The sequence below is a fragment of the Sciurus carolinensis genome, chromosome X (assembly GCF_902686445.1).
Source record: "Sciurus carolinensis chromosome X, mSciCar1.2, whole genome shotgun sequence".
Taxonomy (NCBI): domain Eukaryota; kingdom Metazoa; phylum Chordata; class Mammalia; order Rodentia; family Sciuridae; genus Sciurus; species Sciurus carolinensis.
Window position 1 is genome coordinate 67549725 of NC_062232.1, and position 8479 is coordinate 67558203.

At 43.5% G+C, this 8479-nt stretch overlaps 1 pseudogene; it reads right to left on the reverse strand.

Moving 5' to 3' along the window:
• Positions 1 to 4526: 4526 nt before the first annotated feature.
• Positions 4527 to 5689, reverse strand: LOC124971530 (disintegrin and metalloproteinase domain-containing protein 30-like; annotated as a pseudogene).
• Between the last annotated feature and the right edge of the window lie 2790 nt (positions 5690 to 8479).

Consider the following 8479-nt stretch of genomic DNA (forward strand, 5'->3'; position numbering starts at 1 on the left):
CCTCACTTTATTCTTTTTAAGCGTTCTTTTCTGTTACTATTAGACCCTGTTCATGAAGATCCCCCTTGCGGCACACTGAGCAGCTTTTCTTTACTTTAGCTGTTTTTTCCCTCAATGGCATCCCATTGTTTTTTAATGGTTCCCCGAGGGGTTGCTGCATTCAGACCCCATTGTTACTAATTTGAATAGCTTTAGTTATGGTAATTACAATAACAAACAGTGGCCTAGCTGCCAGGAGCAACGAGATTACTGAAGGGAAAACTATCAAGTGCGCATTAAAATTTTTATAGCGGCTTTCCACGTACTACCTAATTGGACCGCTCCAAGCGTGTTTCTACTTTCACTTTAATTAGACCGCGTTCCACGCGCCAGGACCGCTGATGGCGTGTCCCGATACCCCCCCGACCCGCGTTCTACGCGTTAGGATCCCGGTACCCCTCAACCCGCGTTCCACGCGTCAGGACCGCTAATGGCGCGTCCCGATACCCGCGTTCCACGAGTCAGGACCCCAATACCTTTCAACCCGCGTTCCACGCGTCAGGACTCCTGATACCTTTCAACCAGACCGCACTCCGCGTGTCCCCAGGACCGCCAATGGCGCATCCTGACATCCTTTTTTTTTTATAACCGGTTAAACTTGTATACAAAAAATATTCTTTCAAATATCTTACCTTGTTTTCTTTTATAAGGCCTTCATCTTCCCGGGTTTCGGCACCAGTTATCGGGTCCCCTCTGGCCGCAGAGAGAGACACGACAAATGTCTGAAGCTTTGGAAGTTTATTGTGCACAGTTCCTCTCCTACGCTTCTCTTACCCCTAGCTTCTGCGCACTCCCAGCTTCCCTTTTCCCAGCTTCTTCCACTCCCGCGTACTCCCTCCTTCCAGCTCAGCTCCAGCCGCTGCTGCTGCTTCCGCTTCTTCCGTTCCGTTCCCCTCGCTTCTGCCCCCTACTCTCCCACCCACCAGGCTTATATACACTTCAACCAATCAGGGGAGAGTACACGAGATAAACGCGGACAGCTGCAGGCACAGGATGGGTACACGAGGGGGCATGCTCTAGTCACATCGTTAACTAGCCAATCATTGGAATTCGCTGGTTGTTTACTGTATAGCTGGCCGCTTTTGGCTCAGCGTCAGGCGCCATCTTGACCATGCCTAAGGCTGGGGGTCCCGGAAACCCCCACAGCACACATATCAAAAAGGCTAGACCCCACCATAGAAGTCTGTGTACATGTCTTAGGCTATTGGCTGCAGCATTTGTCTTAAACCAGGAATTAAAGAAACTTTCCTTTGGGGCTCCCACTGAAGTGCTCTCACTTCATCATCTGTCCAAGCTTCTTACTCATGAGGATCTGCAAACTTCACCGCCCTGTCGGGTGTTAGCTTTGCAAATTACTCGTATTGAGGACTCTTTCATTTCCTTTTAGACATGCCTTCCTTCAAATTCAGCCACCCACTTACCCCCACCTTCCAACATACATGCTTCAACAACCAAAAGTTGCCTTGAGACTCTGGAAGATTTACTCCCCTGACCCTGCAAAGTTTAGGAGGGGGCCTTACAAAACTGTACTTTCATATGGTTCACTGATGGGAGCTCTTTTCTCTATGAAGGGATCCAATGGGCTGGATATGCCATTGTCTCCCTGGAAAAGAGTGTAGAATCAGGACCACTACCTAACAACACTACCAACCAACTGGCATATCTAAACGCCTACCTGTGCATTTACCCTCACAAAGGGGGAATCCCTCACAATCTACACTGACTCCAAATACACTTTTCAAATTATCCTTTCCCATGCCACTATATGGAAACAGAGGGGCCTCTTAGCACAAAAGGGAACTCCATCACCAACTCTACCTACAGCCTAAACCTTCTCGAGGCTCTTCACCTCCCAGCAACCATAGGCCTTGTACATTGCCAAGCCCATCTGACATACCAGTCATTCATCTCTTCAGGCAACAACAAGGCAGATGAGGAGGCTAGAAGAGCAGTGCTATCATCCACACCAGATCCCATCATGACTATCCATGATCCCTTTCCTCCACCGCTCCCAACAGGAACATACTTTCTTACCTCCATTTTCTATTCCACCCCAAACTTTCTACATTCTCACAGTTCGCTAAGACTAATTTGCAACTATCCTCCTCCGACATCTCATTTCTGAAGGAACTCTCCTCACTTGTTAAGTTTGCCTACAAACCAATCCTACAGTTATCAGCCTCTCACTTTTCAGACTCGCCAGGCCCATGCCACCATTCCTTGTGTAGACTGGAAACTTGACTTCACTCACATGCCCACAGTAAGAAAATCTAAACACCTTTCAGCCATGATAGACACCTTCTTGGGATGGGTTGAACCCATCCCCACCTCCAACAAAAGGGCACTGTCTCTACCTTCATCCTTCATGAAATCATTCCTCCCTTTGGAGTACCTACCTCCTTCCAGTGAAATAATGAGCCCGAATTCATCTCCCAAGTTTCCCAACAACTTACCAAGGCTCTTGGTGTCCCTTGGCATTTCTACATTCACTTTTACCCAAATTCATTGGGTGAAGTAGAATAAACAAACTAAACTCTTAAAAATGCCTTAACCAAACTTTCTTTAGAACTTTGCCTTGACTGGGTTAAACTCCTGCCTCTTGCTCTTCTGTGTCTTTTCTCACTCCCAAAGAAACCTGCCAATATCTCCCCTTTTGAGCTGAAGTATGGCCATCTCATCCTTCCCCCTGGGATAATACCCCTTCTTCTCCTCTTCTCTCTCAGACATTCCTCCTCTCCTAAACCATATTTGGGCAATCCTATGGGGCTACACTGACTCCTCCCTGCCAAGACCCTTGTCTGGACCCCTGGCTCAATCTCTTCAAATAGGAGACCAAGTTCTTACCTCTCCTGCTCGGAGGCTACAACCCCTCTATCTCCCAAATGGTAGGGACCCCATACAGTGATCCTGGCTATGCCAACAGCTATCAAGGTGCGAGGTTTGCCAGGACGGCAACACATTTCTTGGGTAAAGCTCTGCTCTCAATTCATAAACTCCTCTCCAGCTTCTAACCCACAGTCTTCTTCTAACAAATATGCATCCACCCCAGTGGGATCTCTTTGCCTCAGGCTGAAGGCGATCAAGCCCTCCACCCTTCTTCCTGTTTCAGAGGCTGAGGACCCAAACACTGAGGCACCAGACAACGACACCCAGCCATGAGGACTGTATTGCCACCTGCATTCTTATCCCCATGCCATTCACCCTGTCTGCCATTTTCCTAACTACCAGATTTTTCCCCCATAGATCTGTCCAGGTGCCAGCCATTGCCTCCCTCCTCAATTCCCTGCAGGACTGCTGGAAGACTGACTCCTACTGTCCCCAGGGATGGTTTACACATTTTACATATGCTCACAGCTGATGCTCAAAGGATCCACTCTTAACAGAGAAAGTCATCACCTCATCACTACATACCACATACTCAATTTCACTAACCCTTTCATGGCACAGGGATGTTGGATGTGCATGAGAGTGGGGTTCTGTCATCTCCTGGCTAGTGCCCTAGATTTTAACAGCTCTTTGATTTTCAACAGTATCTCCTCGGAGCAGGCAGATATCACCCCAAAATTATCAGGAATGTCACTCTTCCAATTTGCTTCCAGTGCATATCTTCCAATGGAAGCCACACTGTGGGGTTCACTAGCAAAAAGGAAATGCTCTCAGGAAGAGTACTGCTTCTATGTCAACCAATCAGGTATATTTAAGGACAAAATCAAACAGCTGCAGGAGGATTTGAAGAAGAGAAGGAAAAAACTTACTGAAGGATCCTTGTGGCCCATTTTGGGCCAATTATGGCAACTTATTCTCCCATTTATGTCCCCACTCCTTATAATTGCCATCATACTGGCCTTTGCCCCCTGCACATTGAAATTTGCACAAAACCAGATTCAAAAAAATTTCTATCAGCTTGATTACAGGACTATCTGGACCTCATAAAGGAAGAATCAGAGCCTTTATGGGCTCCTCAGGGGAACTATCCAGTCCTCAATCCCCACCTGCTGCAATGACATCTCTGCCCCCTGAATCTATTCTATGCCCATGACCAGCAGGAAGCAGTTATAGAAGGTAGATCTTCCCTCATATGCCCCAAAGGGAACTTCTTATATAAACAAAAATGGGGGAAAGAAGAGACAATATGTTAACAAGACTGCAGTCATTTCTCTCCTGTCATTTTGCTGCTGTCATTATTCTGCCCCCCAACACCAATTTACACCTAGATTGTTAGCCTGCAAACTTCCTTGTCAGTTATTAATCAGATTGTTATTAGTCCATGAACTTCCACTACTTGAGAATAGCTCACCGCCCTCCCTCTCTCTCTCTTTCTCTCTCTCTCTCTCTCTCTCTCTCTCTCTCTGCTTGTCTGCCTAATAAAACCTCTTGTGAGTTCCCATGTCTGGAGTGATTTTCTGGGTGCTTTCACAAATGATGCTATCCTTCCCAAGATTTAAAATGTCTCCCAAAGTCAGTCTAAGAAAGCAAACACATTCTGATCATTCTGTGGTCCCCGGGGGTTCACTGTCAATGTTCCCTCCAAATTCCGCCTCCTCACTGAATGGAGGGGCCCCGCCATACATGTGGTGGTGGTTTTGTGTTTTGTGTGTGTGTGTGTGTGTGTGTGTGTGTGTGTGTGTTCCAAAAGCCTAGACCATTGCACTTCTCAGGCAAACAGATTTCAGGACTGAGCTATTGCCACAATTTTTAATAAAACATACCTGGTTCTCATCACAGGATGTGATGTCATTTATCACACCTATGCCAGGTATCTCCAAGTGTTCCATGGCTAGATGGTAGGCTGTGCCCCGGAGATGAGACTGTCCTCTCACAGGTGGGTGGATATTGTAATTGTGTGGTCAGGCAAATCAGGGATCATTCTGACATTTATATACTGCAGCCTGACACATATCTCATTTGCCTTCTCACAATTTACATAGGTAGAGACATTTTGCATCTCACAGTTACCATATTGATCATCTTTTAGATTAATTACATCATAGCACTTACGAGGAGTCTCTGCATCAGGTCCTAAACTGCTTTGGCACTGCGTGTATCTGGATCAGCACCCCTTATGGTAACAACTGCCTTCATACCCATCCGGCAGCTAAGTGTCACCTGGGCAGAGACCTGAGGTCCTGTCACAATACATTTATTTTCTTCCTGTCTACATACATATCCAGATGGAAGAAAGTTACATTTGTGTCAGCAAAGTCCAATGCTACAGTTGGCTCCCAGTTTTAATCTACAATCTGTTCCACAACACAAGTCTTCATGACATTCCTCTATTGAACCACAATCACATTCCTCATTTGGTCCCACAATTTTGTTTCCACATCTCCTAATCACAAAATCTAGTCCTGGGATATTATTTAAGCATTATGCTGCTACAAACATGTGTTTAAAATAAGACTCATAACTACAATTACTAAACCCAGTCCGCGTCTGTGCCCATCATGCAAGCCTTCCTACCTCTACATTGGCAGTATGTTTCATCATGTATCATTCCCCCAGACTGACCCAGTTCATGAGCAGTCCAAGTGGCAGGTCCAAGAACATTTACCTCTAGAATACTACTTGCTGATCCAGCTAACTCTTTACTACACACTCTTTCCCAGGATCATTCAAGGGCATCTCTATAGTTTCTATTAATATATATATGTTAGAAAAATAATTACCACAAACAAGTTATATTGAATCTAGGAATGAAATAATGTATAAATATTAAAAGACCTATTAATATATTTCAAGTATAATAGATTGAAAAATATATAAATTTCCATGAAGAATCTATAGATTCTAATGTCTACTATGGCAGGTGTCTTTTTCTCCATTTATTATGCCTTCTAATACTGCATAGACTGAAAAGTTATGTTTTCTAGCTTCTTCTGTAGTAAAGGTTCCAGATTGGCATAGATTCTGCAAACAGGTGAATCCAAGTGAGACCAACCTACATGTGCATATGGATGACGAGGGGTAGGAGTGGCATGGAGGGAATCTGCATTACTTGTGAACACAGTGGGAGTCCTGATGAAGCTCTAGAGTTGGGTTCCCTGCAGCAAGGAGTTAAGTGGCACAAGGCAGAGGCAGTGTCCACTGGAACACTTCTGTGGTGAGTTTGGACATTTCTCCCAGCTCCATTTTTTTTCTAGCTGTGCAACATCCAAACAGGGGTCTCTGTCCTGCCTGGAAAATTTATAAATTATGGGAATATCTTGAATATATTCCTTATTGCTAGTGTAACTAGAGTGAATTCTACTCTCTGCATACAAGACCTGCTGATGACTACATTTGTGAATATTGAGTTAATAGACCTAAAAAAAAGTACTGCCATGTCACACAGCTTTGATGAAAAATACCTGAGAATAACAACTTTTAGAAGGAAAGATTCATTTTAGTTCACAGTTTCAGAGGTTCAGACCATCATGGACTGGCTCCAAGGCAGAAATATTATGAAGGAAGTGCGTGATGGAGGAAAGAAGCTGAGCAAATGGCAGTTGGGAAGCAGAGAGAGAAAGGAAGGGACCAGGACATGGATAGCCAAGGTCATGCTCCCAGTGACCTTCTTCCTCCAGTCATGTCCCACCTGCTTACAGTTACCAACCAGTAGTCCACTCAAATTGGTAATTCATCAAATGGATTAATCTAGTTCTCATAAACCAACTGTTTCACTCCTGAACATTTCTGCCTTGTATAACACTGGAGTTCTTTAGGGAATATTTCTAAATCCATACTATAACAATTGCCCTGCCCATGGTCAATACTTGGAACATTTTTTTCTATTATAATAACTACTCCTACACATAGAAGAACTACCACAGATATGAAAGAAGAAATAATCCGTTCATAATAGCAACAACAAAGCAAATACTGAAGAAAAACATAAGAAAACTGTGCAAGATCTATTGGAAGAATAATTTAACATGCTAAGTTATGCACAAAAAGAGACTTGAATAGACTCAATATCATTAAATTCTTAGTACTGCCTAAAAGATCCATAAAACAGTATAATTTCAATAGAAATATCAATAGGATATCTTCAATTTTAGGATAATACAAGCTGATTTAAAAAATTCAAATGGATAGCCAGCATGGTTGCATAGGCCTGTAATCCCAGGAGCACAGGAGGTTGAGGTATGAGGATCATGAGTTCAAAGCAAGCCTCAGCAAAAATGAGGCCCTGAGTAACTCAGTGAGACCCTTTTTCCAAATAAAATACAAAACAGGGCTGGGAAAAAAATAGGACTGGAGATGTGGCTCAGTGGTTGAGTGCCCCTGAGTTCAATCCCCAGTACCCAAGGGAAAAAAAAATTCAAATTGATACACAAAGATTCTAAGGAAAAGCAAAGTTAGTTACTAATGAAGATATAAGGGAAAATCACATTTAAAAGAATTGAGACACCAAAGTGAATTAGAATGACACCACATGATCAAACTACTGGGTGGATTACCAACTTATAGGAGTACCACCTAAAAAAAGGTTGCTTCAAGGACAATTACTTTTAGTTGGGTCACTAGAGAGTGATAGTCTTGATAGTGACTATCTCACATGGTTTATTTAGAATACTATTTTTTTCAAATTTCCTAAGTAAATTACACTATCCTTTGCCTAAAGAAAATAGCAATCACTGATATTATCAAGAGGTTGAACAGAAGAGCAAAGGAAATCATCCTTATGATACACTATTCAGAATAGAACCTGGTGTTACTGAATACATAGGGGTAGCTTATTATTTTTACATCTCTTTGATTTGGTTTTACTTTCACCTTGGGGTATCATTTTTGGTTTTCTCTTCTTTACAGATTGAAGATATTTTCTTATTCTTACCCTGAAAAAAATACAAGGATCACAGGCAACAGCAAGAGAAAGTAAAAGTATAAAAGTAAAAGACTGGAGAGCACATGCTCTTTCTTGGACAGGTCCTCTGTGGTCTCCTGCAGGTCCACTGTGGTTACTTCCTCCAAATCCCTGCTCCCCACAGAAAGGAGGACACAGTCACTGAAACAGTGGCAGTTTTTCCTATTACTGCAAATGCCTTGACAGTTACCCTTCTCAGGCCAACTGTTCATTTAGAGCTCTGACTTTAACCCATACCTATCAGGTCTTTAGTACAAGAAGCACCCTGCCTCGCATGACCAAATCTGGTGATCCACAGGCTGTCAAAGATGCGTGATACTCTGCCCCAGAACAGAACATTTTTCTTCTTTAGAGTAGATATTAGAGCAGTATGACCACACATTTAAGGGATCACCTGGACACTGACACACTACATCCTTCCATCTAAAGTATTTTCAGTTTTACACATAAGGACCCAAAAGGCATGATTTGAATGAACTTCCAGTAGCTGAGCATGGAGAGGCCCCTGAGGGTGGCATTCCTGGAGAGGGCATGGAAGCTCTGCACCTCCTCTCCCTTACCTGTGCTCTCTTTCATCTGCCTTCTCATCAATTT